Source organism: Artibeus jamaicensis, unplaced genomic scaffold (genome assembly GCF_021234435.1).
Source record: "Artibeus jamaicensis isolate MK-2021 breed Jamaican fruit bat unplaced genomic scaffold, CSHL_Jam_final contig_851, whole genome shotgun sequence".
NCBI classification, from domain to species: domain Eukaryota; kingdom Metazoa; phylum Chordata; class Mammalia; order Chiroptera; family Phyllostomidae; genus Artibeus; species Artibeus jamaicensis.
Genome location: NW_026521986.1, coordinates 15,222,018 through 15,246,497, shown reverse-complemented (window position 1 = coordinate 15,246,497; position 24,480 = coordinate 15,222,018).

Here is a 24,480-nt window from a genome sequence, read left to right as displayed (position 1 = left end):
GTATCAGGGTGATGATGGCCTTATCACATGAGTTGGAAAAGTTTCTCTCCTCTTTAATTTTTTGGAATCATTTGGAAAGGACAGGTGCTATTTCTTCTTTGACTGTTTGGTGGAATTCACCTGTGAAGGCACCTGGTCCAGGGCTTGTGCGTGTGCTCACCCAGTGATGGTAACGTTGAATAATGGTCCCCTGAGTATATCAAGTCCTAATCTCTGGAACTCGTAAATGCTACCTTATTTGGGAAGAGGGCTTTTGCAGCTGTGATTAAATTTAGGGTCCCATGATGGAGATTATCCAGGTGGACCCTAACTGCCATCACAAATGTTCTTCTAAGAGAGGGGCAGGGGCAGATCTGATGCAGAGAGAAGAGGGGGCAGTGTGAGCACAGAGGCAGAGATTGGAGTGATGCGACCACCAGTCAAGGAATGCCGGCAGCCGCCAGGAGCCAGCAGGAGCAAGGCACGGATTCTCCCCTGGAGCCTCCCGAGGGAGCCCTGCCCTGCTGACTCCTTGACTTTGACCCAGTGACACTGAGTTCAGACTTCTGGCTTCCATAACTTTGAGAGAATAAATTTTTGTTGTTTCAAGCCAACACATTTGTGGTCATTTTTTACAGCAGCCGTAGGAAATGAATATTCCCCCCCAAATATGTAGCATTTGGTGGTTTACGTGATAAGGAGCCTTGAATGGAGCTGACATCTGGGGTGCTCAGGCAATGTGGCCCCACGGTGCCTGCCCTCCCTCTGCCAGCTATCTCCTGCTTTTGTTTCTCTCTTCTACCCTGGACAAGCCTCCCTGGTGAGGAGCCCAAGTGAGGAAATGCCTGTGTGGAAGGGCGGTGGTGTAGGGATGAGGATGAGGGGAAAGTATTTCCAGGTGTATATCAGTCCTACGACCCTCAAATTGAGTACCTTTTCCGCCTTGTATCCACGTATAAACATTCAAGGAGAAATTCTAATTGGTCTTCTTGGGTCAGAAGCCAACCTTTGGGCCAGTCACTGGGTCCATGGGTGGGGCTCAGTGCTGGGAATGGCAGCCTTTCAGAATCCCATGGAATTGTGGGAAGGCTGGTGCATGAAAGGAGAGACAGGAAGGTGAGAGCAGGGTGTTATCCTCAGAAAGAAGATGAAGGGATATTGGACAAAGCATCAAAACCCAGATAAATATGTGTTTGCTCTATAAATGGAAAACTATAGTCTTTCTCAGGCTTTGTAAACTTTCCCAGAATCTGTCTATGAATTTTTGAGTCTTAGCCAGGATCATAGCCTTAGAATTTGAAGCAATGGAAAAAGCCATCTGGATCAATCTCCTCATTTTAGTAGGAAACTGAGGCCCAGAGCAGGAGATTAACTTTCTCAAGGTCACACAGCCAACCTAGTAGGCCGCAGAGTTGGGGCAGGACCTACATCTGATTTGTGGCCCAGTGAATTTTCAGCTTTTCTGTCTCTGCCAGCAGTTGGCACACTACCTACCCTCCAGCATCTGCCAACTTGAATCTGGCCCAGGTCTAGGCCGGCTCTCCTGGGGTTTTGTCTCTCTCCATCGCCCCACCTGGGAAGGTGGCTGTGGGGAGGACACACTAGGACTTCAGGCCCAGCTGTGCTGCTTCTGTCATGTGACTTTCGCCCCAGTTTCTTTACCTATAGTTGAGGGGTAGGAATTCATACTGGAAGGCACTGCAGGGAGGATGAAGTGGGACGTGTCTGAAATCACCAGCACCATGAAAATAGTGATGATATTCCATACACGTCTGTCGAGTTTGAAATTGCTGGCGATGACTTTGCTTAGTTTCCTAAGATCCCTGTCTGCAGGACCTTGGCTCGTTGAAATGAACCTGCTTTGTTTTTTACTTAGCGTGAAGCTGTCTGCAACTTTGTCCTTCCTTTTTCCAAGTCCACCTGTTAACCAGGCTTTTCTTCACCTTATCATTCTTTTGATATTGATCAAGATCAAATCAGATCAAAATGTTATTTTTTTCTATCATCTGTTACTCATTCCTCTCCGTCCCCATCTAATAAAGTAGCAGCATTTTTCTTTATTCTCTTTTTTGCAATATCTTTGAAGACTGTTTTTCTGTGCCTTTTATGTACACAGTTCATAAATTATGGTTTTTTTTTTACTTTGGTTTTCTGTTTTTTGTCTCCCAAAGCCTTTACCTGTGTACCTTTTTGGAAAAAAAAAAAAAAAGGTTATGCTTTAAAAAGTTAATCATTTCTGGGGCATTACAGTGCCTACAACACACACAGGTCATGAAAAACAACCATGAATTGGTGATGATGACTGTTAGTTTAGGGTTTTGGTTCTTATGAATTCACTCACTCAGCCTTGAATTTGCATTGAAGTTTTGTTGGTCTGGTTTAGAGAAGGAATGTTTTAGGCCTAAGTTATAGAAAGCAGGGCTTTTGAAACAGCGGTTGGGAAGCCCCCAGCTGTCTGTGAAGCCTGGGGGGTCAGTTTGGGGAGATCAGGCGCGAAGAGGTGCAGAGATGAAATGCTGGACCAGCCCGATGACCGCAGGGCTGCCACCGGACATGGACACCAGTGCTGAACATACTGCTGAACACCGGACATGCGTTTGCCTGGCCCCCCTGTCTGACCCAGGAACGAGGCTGTAGGCATGGCCACCCAGCTGGCCCTGGAAACTGTTGTCACCAAGGCAGGATCTTCACAGCCCCTACTTCTCTATATCTTCGTGGGTCCCAAGATTGAGTTACACGTCCTTTTCCCAGCTTCCATGGGGGGAGGTCGGCCCTGCTGCCCCTAAGAGTAGCTATTGGATGTCGATGGCAGAAGCCCCATGCAGTTTATGGGAGGACACATAAACTCTTCCTCTTACACACAAATACACGAATTGATAGAAAAAGAGCATTAAAAATACATGAGAAGACTTCTGCGGATGGCAATGAGGGAATAACAGTTTCCAAAATGCCCCTCCCACTGTAAACACCTAGAAAGCTGGGCAAAGATGTGAACTTTACTTTCTTAAAAGTATGCCCAGTGCTCAAAAGAATAAGCCATAGACTGGGAAAAAAATATTTGCAAAAGATCTACCTGATAATGAATTGTTATCCAAAGCATACAAACAGCCCTTAAAACTCAGCAATAATAAAATGAACAGTCTGGTTAAAAAATGGGCAAAAGACTTGAACAGGCACCTCATCAAAGAAGAAGATAGCAAACGAGCACATGAAAAGATGCTCCACATCATATGTCATTCAGGGAAATGCAGAGTAAAACGACAGTGAGATACCATGGCACTTCCATCCGAATGGCCAACACCCACACGCTAACACCACCCACCGCGGGTGAGGATGTGGAGCAGTGGGGACGCTCACTTCCTGCATGTGGGACCGGAAATGGAGGACAGCCCTGCTGGTTTCTTACAACACTGAACATACCCTCACCATATGATCCAGCAATTGTGCACCCACATGAGCTGAAAACTTCTTTTTTTAAAAAATTTTTTTATTGATTATGCTGTTACAGTTGTTCTATTCCCCCCTTCATTCCCCTCCACCCTACCCCCCATCCCCACCATTACCCCCCCTTTAGTTTATGACCATGTGTCTCAAGTCCTTTAGATTCTATATTTCCCATGCTATTCTTGCCCCCCCATCTATTTTCTATCTACTGTCTGTGCTACTTATTTTCTGTACCTTCTCCTCCTCCCACTCCCCTGTTGCTAACCCTCCTTGAGATCTTTATTTCTATGTTTCCACTCCTGATCTAGCTGTCCTTTTAGTTTGCGTATCTGTGTGCAGGGATTTGTGCAGACAGAAGTTTTCAGCTCATTTGTAGGTGACTGTCCCCTTAGCAGCAAGAGCTAAGGGGACAGTCACCTACAAATGAGCTGAAAACTTCTGTCTGCACAAATCCCTGCACACAGATACTCACAGCAGTTGCATTCCTAATTGCCAAAACTTGGAAGCAATCAGGTGTCCTTCAGTAGGTGAGTAGACAAATAAACTATAGTTACTGAGTCCTGGCTGGCGTGGCTCAGTGGGCTGAGCACTGGCCTGTGAATTGAAAGGTCACCGGTTCGATTCCCAGTCAGGGCATGCGCCTGGGTTGTGAGCCGGGTCCTCAGTTGGGGGGCATGGGAGAAGCAACCGACAATGTATCTCTCTCTCTCTCTTTCTCCCTCCCTTCCCCTCTCTCTAAAAACAAAGAAATAAAATCTTAAAAAAAATAAACTGTAGTTATTCAGTGCTAAAAAGAAATTAGCTACCAAGTCACAAAAAGACATTGAGGAAATGGATATTACTAAGTTAAAGAACCCCCAAAAGGCTACATACTATATGATTTCAACCATACGACATTCTGAAAAAGGCAAAAAACTATGTAGACAATAAAAAAAATCAGTAGTTGCTAGGGATCAGGGAGAAGGGAATTAATAAGTAGCCAAAGCACACAGGGTAGTTTCAGGGTCTGAAACTGCTCTGTAAGATACGGGTCGTGGTCCGTCTGCCAGGAGCATCAGCTGTAACAAATGTCCCACTTTGGTGCAGGATGGTGAGGGGGGAGTCTGCGCGTCTGTGGGGACAGGGAGTTTATGGGAACTCTGTGCTTTCTGCTCAAGTTTGCTGTAAACCTAAAACTGCCCTAGAAATAATATTGGAAAGGAAAAAATGCCCATTACTCATGGACTTAAGGAAAATGTGAGCATAATGATAGGGGAAATTAATGACATAAAAATGAATCGTATGGACTTCTGGAGCTGAAAAATCCAATGTCAAGTGGTCCACCCACAGGCTGCCTTCTTGCGCATGTGTCATCTGTCCCTCGGGTGGCTGAGGCCCTGCCTACAGCAGGCTTACCGTGCAGGAGAGCAGAGGGAGTTGAGAGCGCATGTCCAGAGAGCTCTGAGCCCTGCAAGAAACTCACGATGCCTCTTTAAAGGGGACTGAGTGTCTTCTTTTCTTTTTAAATCTTCAGTGATTCCATAATTGCTACAGACTGTGTTGAAAGGGATCACGCGATATTGCTTGCTCGTGTGATGACGAGGAGGGGTTATCGGTGAGGAGGATGATGATAGCTTTTCTGTGCTGTGCCTACATCCAGTGTCAGGCTCTGTAATGGGCACGTGAAATGCGTCATTCTCAGTCAGTACAACAGTCCTACAAAGTAGGTGGAATTATTGCCACTTTACAGACGAGAACACTGAGGTCCCAGGGGTTTAAGTATTCATACTTTCCAACAGTCCCACGCTTGGGTGGTCCCAGACACCTACGGTCTCATTCCCTAGCAGTAAGAATTTTTCAAAACATGCATATGCATGCACCTCCATTTGCCTATTTATCCATAAAGCATAAATTAGTTTCATGATCATTAGTTAATATCTCAAGGCGCAGGATATGCCTACGGCAAGGTTTACTGTGAATAATTGTGGATGTAAATCCACATTTCAAATAGTCTTCTTGATAATTTTTCATACTTTTTTTTTGGCCAATTGCTTGTCAGATGTGATTAGATCAACATTATTTTTACCTCATAATATGGTTGACAAAGAGCTTGTACCAGGTCTGGGAGAAGTTTCAGCTGTGTCATTTTTCATGTCAACTTGAGGTTGAAGCTACGATATCTAATTGTGCTTTTTTTGTGTGTGTGAGAGTAATTCCGTCCAGACTAGATAATGCTACCGGTGAAGTCACTGAAGGAGGCAAAGGGAAGCAGCAGCAGGGCATCGCTCAGAAAGCGGCCAAACCTGAGTGGGATGTGGCAGACGTTCCTCCCCCTTTTCCACGCCCCCCTCACCCGTGCCCCAAGTCACGGAGGCCCTCAGAGAGGCAGACCCGGGCAGACCCGGGCAGAGGGAGGGTATGGAGCCTCTCATTCCTCGTTAGCAATGCTTCATCTCCTTCTTTTTGTCCAGACTTCAGATGTGTGTAAGTAGTTCTAAAGGCCTCCAGCCCTCGAGTGCTTCAGCTCATTTCGTCCTCTGCCTTGAACTCCGTGGCGGAGCTTGGTTAAGCTGTTGACGCCCTGACCCGGACATGCTCTCGGTGCGCTTTCTCTCTCTCTCTCTCTCTCACACACACACACACACACACACACACACACACACACACACACCTGGGCTCCTTCCGAGGGAGACCACCTTGGCGTCGGTTTTGCTTTTCACTTGATTTTAGAACAAAACTCTTCAGAAGCAGCAGTCCAGGCCCATCTGAACTCTTCTTGGTCTTTCTTCACTCTTCACCCCCACATTCTGTCTCCTGCCCAAACAAAAACAATGGCCCTGAATGGGTGAGAAAAACCCTTTCATGGGATGGAGAACGTGAAGCGCTTTTTCTAGAAAGTATGTGTCTTGCTTGACTTCACTCCAACCTGCTTCCCTGATGCTGAGGGACTCGATCAGTGTGTGTTGAACAAATGAAAGCAGGAAGGAAGAAATGAACGAGTGTTTTGGGGCTGCCTGGGGTGGTTGGCAGAAAGGCAGGCCGAGGGATGATGGGCTGGCAGGGCTCCGACGCAGAATTGGGGGCCTCAGAAGGGCTCCAGCACCCACCTCTGAGAATTAAATGACATCTAACCTTGGTCAGCGTTCGGAAGGGCACTTTTTGTTCAGAAAAGAAAAACGTTACCGTGCGCTGTGATAAGACCATTTCCTTTCTCGCAGCGTCTCCTTTAATGTCAGGTCTGAAATATGAAGTCATTAGGGGATATTAAAACAGTGCTGACAAACTAATTAACAAAAGACATTACGCCGGATGGGCTCAATTTATCCTTTTTAATGGTTCTTATAAATGGGTGCCGCCAATTAAAATTAATAAAGATTTACCAGCGATTGCCCGGTGTACATTGCTAAGAAGCGGCGCTGAAGGTCGGCTTAAAGTCAGGTTGGTTTGAGCTACAAGTTCAGCTCCGGAGCGGCAAGTCCCATGGAGCCTCCGGCTTTCTGTTCCCTCCCAGCTGGTTCTCCTTCAGCTTCTTTCTCTGGCCTTTCCACCTTCTGCTCTGGGCTATTAGTCCATCCTCACCCTCCCCCCCCACCCCCAGCACCCACCACCGGCTCTCAGCTCCAGCCCACCCTGGCCTGACTGAGATGCCCCAAAATTAAATACATAAAGGGGAGAATTATATTCTGCCCCTCGTCTTACCCTAGCTGGTCTGATCTGTATCTTCGCATTTCTGCTGTCACTTCCAGAAAGTGCCTTCCGGGTTTGTGTAGCAGAGCCCAAGTCTTGAGACCCACCCAGCCTGGCTTTCCCGGCAGCCTCCTCGGTGTCCTCAGATTCCTGGGAGACCCAGGTGGGTGCGCTGATGCCGTGGGCATGGGCCTGAAAATGATGCCCGAGAGAGCTGTCTCTAAACTCGAGTGCGATTTCACTGGGTGTGGCCTGGAAGCAGGAGTGGTCACTATTCAGACAACCCTGTGGTCACACTCTGTGTTTTAATCAAAGGTAGGTTCCTTTGTTATGCATTAGACACCCCCTAATTGCTGTCTCTCTAGGAGCAAAGGACACCTGTGACGTGTAGGAGGACTGCACCCCTGCCTGCTGAAGCCCCACCCCTCCTTCTGACCAGCCTGGGGCTGAGCCGCTGCTCTGCTCGAATTTTTGACCCCACATCCAAGCCTCTTCTATCCCATAAGTGGGCTGGCTGTGGCTCCCTACGACATCAGCCCTCCTCGGGGACGTGCCCCTTCACGTCCCCGTCATTTGAGGATTGGGGCCAGATGGAGGAGTTCCTGAAGGAGACCTTCCTTGGCTGGGATGTGGGAGGGAGAGCAGGGTTGGGTTCACCCCCTTCCCCACAGGCCTGGGTATAGTGGAAGCAGCAAGAGCTGGGGAAGAGATTGAAGGAAGGGGGTTCCAAAGAAGAGGCAGAATCTTGCAGGTGACTGTCCTGAGACCTTGCATAGCAGTGACTGGCTACAGGGAGGAGGTAGAGGTACCAGCCCTCTGTTCAAAGCTCAGTGGAGCCTGTATTAGAAGGTGAGACCCAGCAATGAAATTCTTCTAGGACATCAGCCCAAAGGTTGGAGTCACAGGAGCCTGGAGAGTGTGGCTCCCTCTGTTGCCAAGATGTGATTTGAAGGGTGCGAAAAGGCCCCTTCTCCCAATGGGCTGGTCTTCATACCCTTGGAAGTTCCCAGGGCGGGAGTCAGTGAGGGCTCCACGCCAGGCACTGCTGCCAGCTGCAGAAGTCCCAGTTCGTGCTGCTTTTCTGACTTTCTTGCCAACCTCCAGGAACTCAGAGATCTTTAAAAGAGAGACCATACAGCACCCAGTGGCCTGAGGAACGGGGCTGGTTTGTCGGTGGGGTGTAAGCCAGGCAGGAGGGAGCACGAGACTTTAGAAAGCTAAGGAACTGAAAACCAACTTTTCCACTTCAAAACTTACCAAGTCTCTGCTTTTTCCTTGTGTGCCCTTCATGTGGAATTCTGTGTATGGGCTTACCCCAAAGCAGGGTCAAGGGCAGTTGGGCAGCCCAGTGGATACAGCTTCTTTAGTGAGGTCTCATTTCCCCATTACAGTCCCCAGCAGGGCTGGGTCACATGCTCCTGTTGCAAATGATTCCACTGGACCTTCTCTTACCCGAAGGGTTCCCTGAGAGAAGGCCACATTTAGGACTGTATGAAGATCGTATGAGGAAGGAGAACGCTGCCTTCAAGCGGCTGACTAGGGAGCCGCCACGCCTGACAGTGTCAGATCAGGGCGTCATGCAAATGTCCAGCATGTGATCATACGCAGCGCGTGTTCTTTCCCTTCTCGTAGCTTATTTCTGGGCCCCTGCCACCCCATCTGCTGGCAACACAGGGGTGGTGTCGCCCTGACGTCTGGGACTATGTGCTTGGAGGGGAGTGGCAGCCAGCTGGCTTTGTTAAAAGAATCCAAGGAGATTCTAACCTTTCGGTTTCTCCAAAAAGAAAACCAGGAAGACTTGGACTTACTTAAGAGCACAGAAGAATAACAGCACAAGGGAATCTGTTTGTTCTAGGTTCATTCGAGTCATAACAGCCAGAGCCAGACAGGCTCTTTGAGGCAGGGGTTGAATTCAGGGGTGAAGGGAGACAGCTCCCTCAGAAAGGGTGACATGGGTCATTCTCACTTTGGAGGGTCACCGGAAGGAGGGGGTTCTCCGTACCTTCTCTGTTCCCCCTCCCCGGCTTCCGGCCAAATCCCTACCTCCACATCGAAAAGTGCAAAAAGGGCAAGATAGGCTCCCACTGCAAGGAGCCCTTGGGAGGCCGTGGGGAAGCTGAGCGCGGGCACCGGATTCACGGGGCAGTGTGACCTCTAGAGAGCCCGACTCCCCCGGAGGCGTCAGCCACTCTCTTAATCGTGCATTTTATTGTTTCCTTTCCGGCATCACGCAGCAAGTGACTTGTGTGACAGTACATTAGAGGCGACAGAGCAAGTTAGAATAAATAGACTCTGTCCCCCTCACAACGCCTCCTCTATCAGAAACTGGGACGCGAATGTCTTCTGGAGGCCAAAGGGGTAAAGAGCCTCTGAAACAGACGTGAAAAGATTTCACGACAGCGGCCAGGACTGCCTTCAGCCCAGCCAGCCTTAAATGGCAAAACGTAGATGGGCAGAATTGAAAATTCGGATGCTTCCAGTTATCATCTAGTAACAAATGTAAGGGACTAATGTAATGTTCGCTATGACCCAAGTTTTGTCAAAGGCAGTTTTAGGGTTTGATGTGAGGGCTCTCTGTTCAGGAGGAAGCAATGGGGAGCCGTCGAGAGGTCTCTGGACTTAGAACCTGAGATCATGGCTCCTCACTTGCTGCCAGGGGGCCTTGAATAAGGGACCTTGCTTCCCTGCGTTCTGACGGCCTCGGGCGCCTGTCAGTTAGGAATCGGGACCCCCGACCACTGCACAAGAGGCGGCACACTGCTGAGACCCAGACGGGCACCACACGGTGGTGCATGCATGGATGTGAGAGGGAGTTGGGTCCCTCCTACGGGTTTTAGGTCAGGTGGGAAAGGGGTCTGGAGGCTGGCAGTGTGTCTATATCCGGAGAAATCAGCTAGTGTGTGCTATGCTTTAGTAGTTAACAGTCTTGTGGGTTGGGGGACTTTTATCCTCTTTTTACAAATGAGGAAATGAAGATTCAGTGTATTCATGAATTCCATGTGGCCATATCGTGAGGGCGTACCAGCAGCACTCAGACTCGAACATGTGTTCTAGCTCTGCAGCTCATACCCTGTCCAACACAGCAGGCCGGCTTTGGTCAGTGTCCCAGGGTCATCTGGCCAGCGCCCACAGCTCAGGGAGCCCTCCCGGGAGGCATGGGCAGGAGGCAGCAGAGACACACAAGGTCAGGGCCCCAGTATCTATTATGCATCTACAGCCTGTGGAGCTATGTGGGGGAAACTTAATCATTTTCTTTGTCCATCCATCCATCCATCCATCCATCCATCCATCCATCCATCCATCCATCCATCCATTTATCCATCTATCCTTCCTTCTTTCCTTCTTTCCTTCCTTCCTTCCTTCCTTCCTTCCTTCCTTCCTTCCTTCCTTCCTTCCTTCCTTCCTTCCTTCCTTCCTTCCGGAGGACCTTAGTGTGATAGAAAAAGAGCAGAGTTTGGAGTCAGAAGAATTGAGTTTCTGTCCCTAAGGCAGGTTTTTTTGCACGTGCATCAGAAACATGGGTTAAATGTGTAGTTCCCAGACTGAATTCGATTCTCTGGGGCTATGGCCCACAGTCTGCATATGTAATGAGCTCTCTTGGTGACACCGATGCACACATAAGTTGGAGAACTGCTGCTCCAAAGCATTGTCCTAACTTCTGGTGTGTCCTGAGCTATTCAAAGGACAGAAAATCAAACACTCCTCTGGTCTGCTGTGGGGCCTGCTCCACGGGCCCAGTCCTGGGGGTCGAGTGGTTCCTGACCCCCCCGTGAAGTGGGGCTCTCTGTCATCTACTCTTCCCTCAGCAAAGCAACACTCCTCCCTGGTTTGTTGACACTCAGAATTGATTCTGTTCTGGGGTACTCTTTTCTCTCTCCACTCTGAAAGCTGACACAGTCTAGAATCCTTCAGCAGGGCGAGGCCTTGGAGATTCAAACCCGGCTCTCCTGACAGCAATCTACATTCTCTCTGCTACATGGAGCTCCCTCGCATACAGCTACAGCTTACTAAATGCTTGCACAGTGAGTCAATGACTGAATATTTCTTCTATGCTATTCTAGGTGCCCCCAAATTTGCTTAAAACAAGCTCCTCATTGTCACTGGGAAACTAGACATGGATAATGGGCAATATAATAATCCTTATTGGTTATAACAGTAACTGTGGTTACAGCATCATTTATTGAACACCTATGGGCCAGGTGCTTTACATATATTATCTCACGACAGCCGGTGAATGGGTATTTTTATCTTCATTGTCTAGATGAAGAAAGTGAGGCTCAGAAAGCTAAGCTGACTTGTTCAAGGTCACAGCTGAGAAGTGGCAGGGCCGGGATTTAAAGCCGTATCTTTTAGTCTCCGAAGCCCATATTCTTTGCAGTACTCCAGGGAGTCCCTCTTTATGGCTTAATAAGTGTTAATCTGTCAGCTCTCCCACGAACTGTGTGGGCAGCTTGGCCTCCCTGTGCACTGAGGCTGCCCCTTCTTAGTAAGTCCACGTGGGAGCCTAGGAAGCAGGGAAAAGGACCCTGTCTGAGCACGAGCAGCTCTGGGTGCAGCTGCAGCCCTTCCAGTGCGGCTGGGCTCTGGTCTCACATCCAAGCAGAATGGGCTGGAGTCCTCTCAACCCCTAGACCACTGGAACTACTTAAAAAAATGCACAGAGCGGAAGGAAAAAAATGTATATTTATGTAATACCTACTACCTTATTAAAAGGACTTCCACATACACGCTCCAGTAATCCTCGTAACGGGCTGGAGAGGGGCATTATAATTGTTCTCAGTTGTTTAGATGAGATGCTGAGGCTCAGATATGGTAAGTTTTCCAAGGTGGTGCGGCTAGTGAGTGGCTGAGCCAGGTGCAGACCCGGTTCTTCAGGCCTCAGTCCTCCACAGTACCCGTCAGAGCAGTGCTTCTCAACACTTTAAAATGTGTGCAGATTCTGGTTCCGTGGCTCTGGGGCAGGGCCTGGGGGTTTTGCATTTCTAATGAGTTCTCAGACAACGTCCCTGCTGCTGGGCTATGGGCAGCCCTCGGGACAGTGAAGCTCTTCCGGACCATGGCAACTTGGGGTGGGCACTGACCCTCCCTGCCAGGCCGTGGACCCTCAGCAGGCCACACCCCTCCACAGCCCCTCCTGGCTTCCCTGTCAGTCATCCTGCATGGCAGCTTCCTTTTACTACAGTGGAGATGAGAGCTTAGTAGAAGAGAATTGTGAAAGATAAGGAGGACTGCTTCTCGTTTTTGTGCCGTTTCCTTATCTGCCATACCACCTGGCAAGTTCCTTTCAGGGATGCTGGAGAAAAGGAATAAAAATCAGAAAAGCTCTTTGAAGTGTCCAGTTCAGGACAGTCCAGGCAGGGCTCTGGCCTCCACCCTCCTGTGGGTTTGCTACTGGGGAAAGGTGGGTGTTGAAAGATGGAGATGCTCTGGGAGTCTTTGTGGAGAGATGTCCCCTCTGCTGCCCAGGACACCTTGTACATACACTTGAATTCGACTGGCACTTATTGAGCACCCGCCTTGGCAGTGCCAACGGTCAGCAGCTAAGGAGGGTTTTCTGTGTGCCTGGCACTGTTTCAAATACTTTCATCTATTAATTCCCTCAATCTCCCCAACAACCCTTAGAATTATGTAGTATTTTCATGTCTTTTTCACAGAGGAGGAGGCCCAGAGCGATGAATTAACTGGGCCAAAGTTACACAGTCAGTAAGTGTCCCAGCATGGGCGCCAATCCGGGCTCCCCAGCTCCAGGATCTTCACGCTCTAGCTGTGTGGCTTTACTCCTGGGCTGGCCCGGGAGTGTTCAGAGGGGCACGAGACACGGAACTGGGAAGCAGGTGATTTGACTGACTACCGTGAGGCTGGTGCCTTACAAGCAGCCTCCTCCTAATCCTGACGACAACCCTTGGAGGTCGGAGGGGAAATGGGACAGGCATCTGGTAACCATTCCCAGGTCTCACAGTCCACCAGCAGCAGAGCCCAGGTTCACACTGAGGGGTGTCTGACTCCAACGCCCATGCTCCCAGCCTCACCCCCGGAGGACTTTTATGGTACCAGCTAGACACACCCGGCAGCGAGATGTTCTGATGGGGGTGGGACCCCCACAGGCCCGTGACTCAGATGAACTGGAGGTGTGCACACCTGCATGAGGGAGGGATTATGTGATCTTCCCCGAAGCCAGTGAGGGGCCCAGATGTTTGCATCGGACTCATGTTTCCGGGTGGTGAGAAAGGCAGGGAGCTGCGGTGACCCTCTCATGCTCTCTACCCCTATAGCAAAAAATACGCAGGTGGCATTGCAAACTGCAAGGTGCTCTGGGCCTGCCCGTCCTTTGCCATCTTTAGGGAACGACGTCAGTGTTTGTGTGGTCCTTGGTGGTGGGATGGTGCTCTTGGCGTGTGAATCAGCCACACTGAGGATGGGGCCCAAGGGGACCTCTGATTTTTGGACCCTCCACAATTTGTTCCTTCTGCAAAAGAACAAGCAGAGACTGCTAATTAAGACTGTTGCTTATTGAAGATGGCAGAGTAAGCCCCTGGGAGACAGGGCCACTGTATCCTCTGGCAGGCGCAAGGGTCAAAGTCTCAGTCTCTGGCGGGCATGGGCGCTGGCCGATTAGGATCACTGCCAGAGGCACAGCAGCACCGGAGGGCGCCAGCTGAGTGTCTGCCCCACATTTGGGTTGAGAGTTTTACAAAGTTCTGTGAAAATGCCTGAGATTTAACAACAACCACAAAGCCCCAAATATTAAAGTTAATGTTTTCATTAAATGCTTATACATCATAACATTATGTCCACAGCCAATTGTAACTGCAAATCAGCTCCTAAATAGTCAGGTATAAATTCTATTGCCGGTGGCCTATGGGGGTCTCTGAATAGGTTTGAGAAGCGGTGGGATGGGGTGTCCCGGAGTGAGGCACCTAGGATTCGCAGACCCGAAAATCCCCGCCAAGGACGGAGGGATGGTTGGAACCAACAGTCACTCTCGAGTCAAATCTCTCCTTTGAAAACCTGATTCTTCTGTTTTTCTCCAGCGTCTTTTCCCTGGGTCCCCACCGGATAAAGGGATTCCTTGTTGTCTGATGAGGTGAGAGGATAGGATGTCGGTGGGGGTGGCAAGATGGGCACTGGCCTGGGTGGCTAGAAATCTGCATTCCTTGCCTGGATCAACTGTTTACTCATTTATGCATTTACTGAGCCAGGCTCTGTGCTAGACCCTGGTAATATTGCTGAGCGGCTGGGTCTAATCTAATTGGTCTAATTGGCGAATCTCTTGACCTGTCTAAACTCGGCTTTTCCGTCTGGAAGATGAAGGATTGGACTAAATGGCATTTCTGGTCCTTTTAACTGAATGTATCCAGAGGCTGTGATGGAAAGCACTGATGGTCTTCATGTGACCTTGGGGACGTGGGAGCTCTTTGTACGTCCAGCGGGGTCCGGGCCTTCAAGAGTGGCAGACCCCAGAACCGGGGCCTGAGGATTTCTATCTGGTGGGTGGGAAGGGGGTGCAGAAACCCACCTTGAGGGCATTTCTCATGCGGAGAGGTCCCTGACCACACCTGGAGGCTCAGTTCTGACTCTGCCAAGAGGTGCAACGTCTCCCTGGGGCCCGGCCAGAGGCCTGCCTTCTCAGGGGTGGTCCCAAGCTTCCTTCAGCCTTGAGGCAGTTGCTGGGGAAGGGAAGGGGGGGAGGGATGTCATGGGAAACTCTCCTAGTGCAGCCACCTCGCAGATGACAGGAACTAGGCAGTGGGGCGTATGGTGGGACAGAGCTAAAGCAAATATTTGTAATTCGGGAATCCAGGGCCACCTCAGGCTTGTGAAACAGGTGAAATTAATTTTAATAATGTGTTTTATTTAACTCAAGATATCCAAATATTATTATTTTGACTTGTAATCATATAAAAATGATTAATGAGATAATGTACATTCTTTTGCTCGTAGTCTTTGAACTCCAGCACGTGTTTTATACTTATAGCATATCACAATCCCAACCAGCCACGTTTCAGGTGCCCAGTAGCCCCATGTAGCTTGTGGCCACCGTCTTGGGGGTGGTGCCACTCTAGAGCATTCACGGGTAAGCTTTAGGGAGGTTGTGAACCCCTTAAAATCAGCTGCAAATTGATTACCCGTTTATTTCTGTGCACACTGTACATTTTTTATGAAGGGAGTATGTAGCTTTATAAGATTTTTAAAAGCATTAACAATCCCCAAAGTAGTAACAGAAGAATGTCAAATTTCTCAGAGCTAAATCCTGTGATATCTAAAAGTTGGCATCGCAGTGCTGGGTGCAGCACCCGGCCCATGGACTTGTAACATCCTGGCTGGCTCTGGTTCCAGTCTACCCCAGTGCATGTGGGTCAGGAAAGGTGGTTGCCAGATGGACGGGAGGTGCAAGCCAGGGCTTGCAGAAAGGCAAGGAGAACCATCATCAGAGAGAGCGGCCATTGCTCCAGATTTGCAGACCAATTGTTTCCCTAGATCTCTGTGTCATGATAAACCTCCAGGTTATCAAGGCCATGGAAATACTGTTAGATTCTCCAGAAAGCAGGGCAAATGATTCAGAATTTTATTGATATGTGTTTTAAATGTCATCTTCCCCTCTCTCTCCCCATTGCTCCCTCCCTCCAAAGACATACGCCTTTGAATCACATGAGGTAATTTGAAAATAAAGTGACTCCTGAGTAACCTTGACCCTTTCCTCAACACTCAAGGTTGATTTCTTCCTGGAACAAGTCTAATTAGAGGGTTCACCCTCGATACCAGGGATCGTTAACCTGGGGACCGTAGATGGGTTTTACAGCCTGTCACCTACGTGCACACGTGTGAGAATTTGGGGGGAGAACATTCCAAGATTGAATCAAATTGTCAGAGAGGTCTGTGACTCTCCATAAGGGGCAAGTCGCTGGTCCACACCCTGCACCCAGTGAGAGAAGATTAGAGCTGAGTCTGGGTCTCCTTCCAGTCTTGGAGCACCTCATGAAATTCCTCCAGGGGCGTTACCAAAACCTGAAGGGGTTCTGTGTCCTCAGAGCCCAGTCCAGACTCAAACGAATGGTCTGCAGAGTCAGCTCCAGCCCCTTCGTCTAGTCTCCTGGGCCGTGTCATGGCTAACCCGTGGCCCGCTGTCTCCACTGTTTTCGGCTTTCTGGGGTCCTCGGTGCCTGATGTAAGCCCTGTCCCTGGCAAAGTGTGAGGACAATGGAGTTTTTATTCCAGCTTTCCCGTCCAGATGCAGAGAATATAGAAGTTAGGTGGGGACTGTGAGTTCATCTGTTACATTCCTTCATGTAAAAGATGAGGCCGGGGTGGTAACTGTGTTACCCAAGGACACACAGTCTGTCAGCAGATCAATCAGGACAGAATGTACTCTTCCCACTGCTGTCCTCAGAGGACTCAGATAAGGTCACGACTGATTGACAGAGTATGACAGACCTGGGTTCAAATTTCAGTTCAGCCGTTTATTACTTGTAAGACTCTGAACAAACCATTTGGACCCTGAGCCTCAGTTTTCTCAATCTGTAAAATAGGGATAATCAGACCTATGTTCTAGGCTTATGGTAAGGACTAGATTAGATAGGGTGTTAGAGCATTTGGCAGAGGGTCTAAAGCTTATGTGCTGAGTAGATTGAGTCACTGGGACTTGTAGGATAGGTACTCAGAGGATGTTTGTTGAATGAACAAATGTTTGTCTGGTGGCCTTCAGTGTCGTTGTAGGCTGAATAGTAGCCCCCAAAGGTATCAGGTCCTAATCTCTAGAACCTGTAAATGTTACTTCACAAAGGAAAAGAATCTCTGCAGATGTGATTAAGTTAAGGAGCTTGAGATGGGGAGATTTTCCTGGATTGCCTGGGTGAGCCCTGAATGGAGTTGTGTTTATCCTTACCAGACAGAGGCCCGGGGAGGTTTAACTGCACAGGCAGAGGAAAAGGTGGTGTGAAGGTGTCAGAGGAAGGCCCACGGAGGGACGGATGCACGCTGAGGAGCCGGCAGCCGCCAGGAGCTGGGCCCTCCCCCAGGGTCTCTGGAGGGGGCGTGGTGCTGCCGGCGCCTTGAGTTTGGATTTCTGGTCTAAAGAACTGTGAGAACATACATTTCTGTAGCTTTAGGCCACCCCGTTTGTGGTGGTTTGCTACAACAGCCAGAGGAAACCAATACAAGTTTGTCTTTACCCAAAGAAGTTAGTACCATGGGAATTTTAGGGACCAGAAAATTACGTTTTTGAGAATGGAACTGGGGAAGCTCGACATTCTTTAATTCTATGTCCACATTCTTTCTCTGTAAACAACACTCTTCCCCTGTGAAGCCACTGACGAAGTCTGAGCGTGTGGCTGAGATACGAATCCAGAGGGAATGGGTGGGTTGGAATGAGTTCTCCTCTCGCATCAAAGGGAAGAGAAAGGACCGATGATGACTTGTGGGTTGGAGCGGGGAGGAGGGGGCACGATAATGAACGAAGCCGAGCTGCACGAGTGCACTTCCTCACTCAACAGATATGTGAGTGCCTACTACAGTAAGCCCCAGGCGCTGTTCTGCACACTGAGATGCCGCGGCAAACAAGATGGGGGAAGCTGGTACGTGGAGTACCTGCTGGCTGAGGGAGACATGCACACACACACAAAATGCGTGTCCACCTCTGGTGGTGATGTTTAGATGGGCGACCTGGACAGCACTAGTCCTTCCTATGACACCTGCCTCTGATTCCGAAAGCCTTGTCCCCTGACACAGCACAGGCGATTCTCTGCTGGTGGTCAGCAGTCTCTCCGGAGGACAGTTTCTCGGAGCACTGCCCGCCCCCCGAGGCTCCGCACGCACCTTCCTACGCGTACACACCACACTCCTCTCTCTCTCTCACTTTCTTCCCCTGCCCCGTGCAGATTTGCTATTTATAGAGTTGTTTCTAGAACCTCTGGTGAAGTTGGGGGAAACTCAGGCAAAGAAACCACAGCCTAAGGTTTTTAAGGGTCCCTCATAAAGTGAGGGGCAGAAACAAGACGACTCTCAGGATTAGTGTTTCTTTCCCTACAGGAAGTTCAGAGTGTGTGATACACTTAGTCCCTCTGAAGGTACCTGAAGAGGCAGCCAGACAGAGGGTTTCTGCCGTGGTGTTTCTAGAAACGGACCTGAAAAATGTGCGGGGGTGCCGTGCGGGAGGGGATGCTCAGTGTTGGAGCCAGGACCACGAAGGGACAGGAAGGGAGAGTCCAGTTCATTGAGAAAGAGCTTCCCGGGTGTCGGAGCAGCCCGACAGTGTGTAGGCTCCCAGGCGGGGGAGGGGCACGTGTCCACCAGCACCGGGTGAGCTCACACGTGGCCGAATGGCCCCCGGGGAATGTTAGAGAGGGATATAGCTAAAAGCTATACTAGAAGGAAAACTCTTAACTTAAAATACTTAGAGTGCAGGGTGCTACGGCCAGGTGGCCTAGTTCAAATCCCCTTCCACCACTCATTAGCTATATATACTTGTACAAATTGATTTCTTTGCACCTCAGTTTCTATATCTAAGAATGGATGTAATAGTAGTGCTTACCTCATAGAATCCTGTTATGAGAATTAATTTATACAAGTGATATACTTAAATAGTGCTTAGCACATAATATTATTGCTAGCCATTAATTTAAGCAATCATAATAAAAATAATAATATATGATAAAGCATGGACACTGAAGCCATCTTTAAGGACTGGGCAGCCCTGGGCAGCCTCAAGGGCAGTTCTCAGGCAGGGAAACTTGAGCAGAGACCTGAGCAATCAGGGAGAGCTATGCAAAGACCTGGGAAGAGTGTTCAGTATGAAGGGCAGCCAAGGTCAAGGCCCCAGGAAAGGAACCAACTTTACACAATTGCAAGCAAAGTGAGCAAAGGGCGGAGGGGCAGGAGATGAGGTCAGACCCTGACAGAGCAGAGCCAGCAGGCTTTCTACAGGATGGAGCCTGGAGTGGGTTTGCTTCACTTCACTGTGGGGTGAAGTCAAGACTGTGAATCCAGCAGACCGCTTAACCAGAGGGCATTCTGGGATGAGCACTGTACGGAGAGGCAGAAGATTGAGAATTAGTTTGCCTCAGCGACTTGTTTGCTGTGTGGCCTTACCCTTAACCTCTCTGTGCCTTAACTCCTCATCTATAATATCAGAGAAGTAGGGTGCCCTTCAGTTCCAAGTCCTTGGCACTCTATTTGAGCAGGCGTGAAGAGCTGCCCGTGCACTGTGCACCGAAGGGGAGATGGCAGAGGGAAGACGGGCTCATCTGTTCCTGCTCAGAGAGACAGGGCGGTGTCAACGGGTTGTCTGAAAAACGAATAGGGTCTGAAACCCATGTCATCGTGAGCGCATCCAGAGATAAACGAAAGGGATAATGAGAGAGCCAACCAGGATAAACTTGAACATGCTCCTGGAGGTATATGTAGTTACGTGTCCTTCAGGGCTTGGGACATTTCTGGCAAATGTTGGAGAGAAGGAAATGTGAACGTGGGTGCAGCCCCTGGGACGCAAGGACAGCTACAGGTGAGCCCGGCCAGTGAGTGTGGCCCAGGACATGGGACTGTCAGGGCTTCTCTTGGGAAGCACGTCCCATGGGTCCAGGTCAGGGTCCCTGAGGAGATGACCCTGGTGATTCTCTTTGCCCTCTTCTCTCAAGATGAAAAATGCACCGCAGCGTGTAGGGGACACTCAGATCTGTCCACGAGGGATACAGCGGAGGTAAGAGCAATTCTTAGCTCACCTGTGTGACTCTGGGTGAGTCACTTAACCCCTGCCCTTCTCCACCTGGGCCTAAATGAATTTTTCAGTAGAAGAAGAACCTTCACATGGAGGCCCTAAACCACCTTCATCACTGATAACGCCCAGGACATAACTTGTAGCCTGTATCTACAGGCTGAGGATCTCCTGACACCAGGCCCCAGAATTGACAGACTCACCTGGCCCCTGGCAGCCTGGTCCCACAAAGCCCCAGTGAGTCTGGAGGATGCGAGAGCATTGCGGTGAACTCCCGAAAGGAAGCAGAGGCTGCCGGGAAGAGGACCGGCCTCATACGCTCAGTGTCTGCTTCCAACTTACCAATCACATGAGTCCTAAAGGAGCTGCAGGGTCGGCAGAGCCTGGAGTGTTCCCTCGAGGGAAGTCCTCCCCATGCGGAAGGATCTTGTGAGTGCTCAGTAACTAGCAGCTTTAAATGACATCTCCAGACCGGCTTGCTTTACTCATTCTTTCACACAGCTGTGTCTGGAGCACGCATGGTGGGCAGTGTTTTGTGCAGCCAGAGAGGTTACAAGAAAGCATTTGATCCCAAGCCCTGCACCCCTCTCCTGTTCTGCTGCTGCTGTGACTATTATTTCTTACTCCCAGCTCATATGTCTCCTTTGGACACTACGCACCGGGAACTCAGGTCAGCTCCTTAGGTGAAGTCGCTCATTTAGTCCTCACCCTCTGCTATGAAGTGCTTCTTACTGTAAGTCTACTTTGCGGCTGTGGAGTCTGAGACAGACAGTTAAGTGCCTTGCTCACAGATACAAAGAAGGTAAGAGTGGGGCAAGACCAAAGCCCCCGATGGTTAAAGAGCAAAGCATATCAATATGAGATGACAGATTTGTCCCTCAGGAACAAGGGTGAAAGGTCCCCAGAGGGGAGGGGGCTTTAGAGAGGTGTGGCTTTGCCATCAGCCCGAGTGCACTGCAGGTAAGCTGGCAAGTGGGGCTGTCTTCAGGACCGTCCCCAAACCATTTGGGCGTGGCTTTACTTTCCCACTGGGGACATACACTCAGAAGAAATAGAATTGCGCTGGGGAGGGAAGGGAAGCAAATTCGGCACAAACTCAAGGGCCAGAGGACTAGTCTTTCCTTGCTGCGGCTTGGGCTGCCCGTCAGGGTCTCTCACAAACTGGTGGGTGTCCCTGTAGTCAGAGCTTTGGCTTCTTTCTGAAGGGCAGGGCCGCTCACCTTCCTCTGGCTCAGCCGTGCTTAGGCGGGGCCGTCGGGCTGGTGCAGCTCTGTCGTTTATATGCATGGGGGTGGCGGATGCCTCCCCAAGAACAGTCTTCCCAGCTGCCTGGACCTGCAGTGTCTCTTGCTGTCGGCCCACAGGCCCACTCTTCTCCATGGCTGGGTGGCAGGGGGGCTGTCCCCGTGTCCCCAAAGCGGAAACAGCGGTGCTCACATTGCCTGGGAAAGGACTGTTTTCAGTCTGTGGGGTTTAAAGGGCTGCCCTCCCCACCCAGTTTCTAATAATGTTGCTAACAAGCCAGAGCTGTAATTCACAGCACAGTTAGTAAATGAGCAGGACCCGCACAGGACATGCCCTTTTATGAGGGCAGCTCCGGGCTGAGAACAGAACAGCAAACCAACAAGGAAGGGGACTGTCACTGGACCATTTAGTGTGAGTCTCAGGTTGGTTTTCCCAAGGAGCAACCTGGAGATAAGGATTGGATGGCAATAGTTTCATTGGGAGGTGATCCCAAGAATGTGAGGAGAGGGGACAGTGAGACAGAGGAGAGAAAGCTGGTTAGCATGGTAGGACCCTGGGCCTTGTTAGTCCCACTGGGCATGTCTGGACACTGTAGCACAAGCCTCAGATTCCTCCCTCCAGGGGGTGAAGCAGCCAGGAGGAAGTACACTATTGCACTTCAACACCAGCTCCCACCAGTAGCTGTTGGTTGAAGGTCTGGTGGGCCTTGAACTTGCCTTGTCATGAGAAGGTACAGCATGCTTTCATGGCCAGAGACGCTCTTGGAGAAAGAGATGCAGATGCAGCAGGGGAAGGAGAGGCCCAAGGGTATGGGTGGGGCTCTGACAGTGTCTGCTGTCCCGTGGGAGCTGGTGCCTTCATGACATGTCACTTAATCCTCCTGGTGACCTGATCATGCTGGTGATGCGGTCCACACTATAGAGGTGGGGGAGCGGAGGGTCAGAAAGTTCTGGTGTTTCTCAACCAGTGTGTTGTTCTTTACAACACAGGGCGTTTAGCACCTTTGGTTCCCCAACTACCTGCACATGGTGTCCCCCTCTTCCAGTCATGGCGACGATCTGCATGCAAGTGCCAGGTGGGGAGGACATCTTATAAGGCAGGTTTCCTGTTAAGCTACTTGATGTCCTACCCAGGGTCATATTCATTGAGGAGACTGCAATGGGAATGAGCTGATCGAGGCAACGTAATTCTTGGAGCACAGTTTACTTGACTTACACAAAATGAACGTCCTGTCGGTCAGCCCCACACCACCTGCAAACCACAGCCGGAGCAAGCCGGAGAAAGACCAGCCAGGGCGGGGACCCCAGGTGTCGGGGAGGGCCATGTGGGTGCAATCAGAGAAGTGGGCAGCGCAGTGTACGCGGCATGCACGCCTGGCCATCCATCTGCACACCTCCGTCTGCACACTCCTTAACAGCGATGTCTAAGTAAACAGGGCCTTTATGGGAAGTTACCCAGAGTTCTGGGTTTTTTTTCCTTTTCTTTTTATTTAATTTTAATTTTTTTATTTAATTATTGTTCAAGTACAGTTTTCTGTCTTTTACTCCCTTCCCAGCTCACCCTCCCAAGTGCCCCCCACCTCCCTCCCATTTCCACCCCCCTTAGTTTTTGTCCATGTGTCCTTTATACTTGTTCCTGTGTGTTTTGTTTTTTAATTTGTCTCTGCCGGGAAGGCAGGTCTTTCATAAGCTTTTAGCAGTGTGTGGCAACTTCTGTCATAGTCAAGTTACCTGCCAGAACCTGCTCCGTTGGCCAGATCATCGAGATGGCTGTCTCAGTCCAGCTGACTTTAGCCTGGGTCGAGGTTATGGGTCAAGGTTATGAGTTAATTATAAGCTGACTATAAGTAGAGGAGCGTCAGCCTATTTTTACTGTGGTGGCGAGTCTGAAGTCATTCCTGGCTATGCACCACCTTCCAGGTCCTCAGTAATGCGAAAGGAGGAGCCAGACCAATACGAGTTTGATTGCTTCGGTGTGCGGGATGGTAGGAGCTACACACGAAAGAGTGCGTGAGTGTGACCTCTCTGAGCTCTGGAAGCAGGATTCAGCCTTAGCAATTCACTCAGGAAATGAGGCTGCATCTGTGTCTGCATCCCTTGCATGAGAGTAATAACTAATAGGAATGGTAGGGCTGGACATGGACCTACCACCTGGCAGGTGTGGTGAACATACTGTTCCGGTCCTCACCACAGCCCTTGGTTGGCATTAATATTCCCAGCTTATAGATAAGGAGGCAAACTCGGAGAGAACAAAGACCTGACTTGTCAGGTCACAGAGCTGGTGAGAAACACTGCAGCCAGGACTGGGATCACCTTTTGGACTCCTCACTCCAGCCTGGGGCTTTGCAGCCCTGGACCTGTTGACATTCGAGGACAAACGACTTTGTCGTGGGGCTGTCCCATGCATTGGAGTACGATCCACAGTCTCCCTGACTCCTACCCGCTAGATGCTGGGAGCACTCTCTCCACTCCTACCAACTGCAAAACCCAAAAATATCCCCCTCTAGACCTTGCCCTGGCTGAGAACCCCTGACCTGGCTCTTGCCATGGGAAAGCCTCCAGTTCATACTTCTAAAAAGAGTGCTGTTCGAGGGTGACCTTTAGCCCCTAACTCTGGGCAACGTCTCCGCTCAGACTTCCGGCTTCCCTGTCAGCCTCCCCCTCAAACTGTTCCTCTGTTCATCGGTCCTGTGGACACTTCTTTATTCTTTCCCTCACTCATTTATTTGATGACTGGTGAATGCATACGCTGCACTAGGAGACTTAGAAATAAATAAAAACGCTCACCCTTGTGAAGGTTATATTTTGATGAACAGAAAGCACACAGTGGATATTATAACCCACGTACCTGCACTAACTTGTTTCATTCTCAAGTGTCTATTGTTACTTTCCTTTCATAGGTGCCAACCTGAGACACAAGGCGGTAATGCTGACATCTCAGCTGGCAGGCAGTGGAGCTGGGAGTTAAATGCAGGCCCCTGGGCCCCAGACCTGTGCACCTGGCCGCTGCCTTCTCCTGCCTTTCAAAACCAGTCCCTTCATTCCGCATCTCCTTCCAACCACTTTGGATATTGTCACGTGGTGTCCTGGTGTCAGTTCAGACCCACAGATAAGTTGAAACTTGTCATCTTTTCACCCAAATTAGAGGTTTACCTTATCTCTCCTGGAGACATCCCTGTCTCCCTGTCAATGAGGGTCAACATTCTGGTGTCCCCTTGGCCTTGTGGCCCTCTCTTTCCCTAGAACATCTCCATGTCCAAGTCCTGTTCATTTTTAGGACAAAAGTCATTTCATCCTCATCCGGTGACCTAGCTTGGCCAGCCTATTTTTACCCTCTCTTTATAGACGAGGGAGCCGAGGACCAAAGACATCACGAACTGTGCATCATGAACAAATAGTTTCATATAAGAAGCCTGCTCTCTGCACTTGCCTCAACAGCTC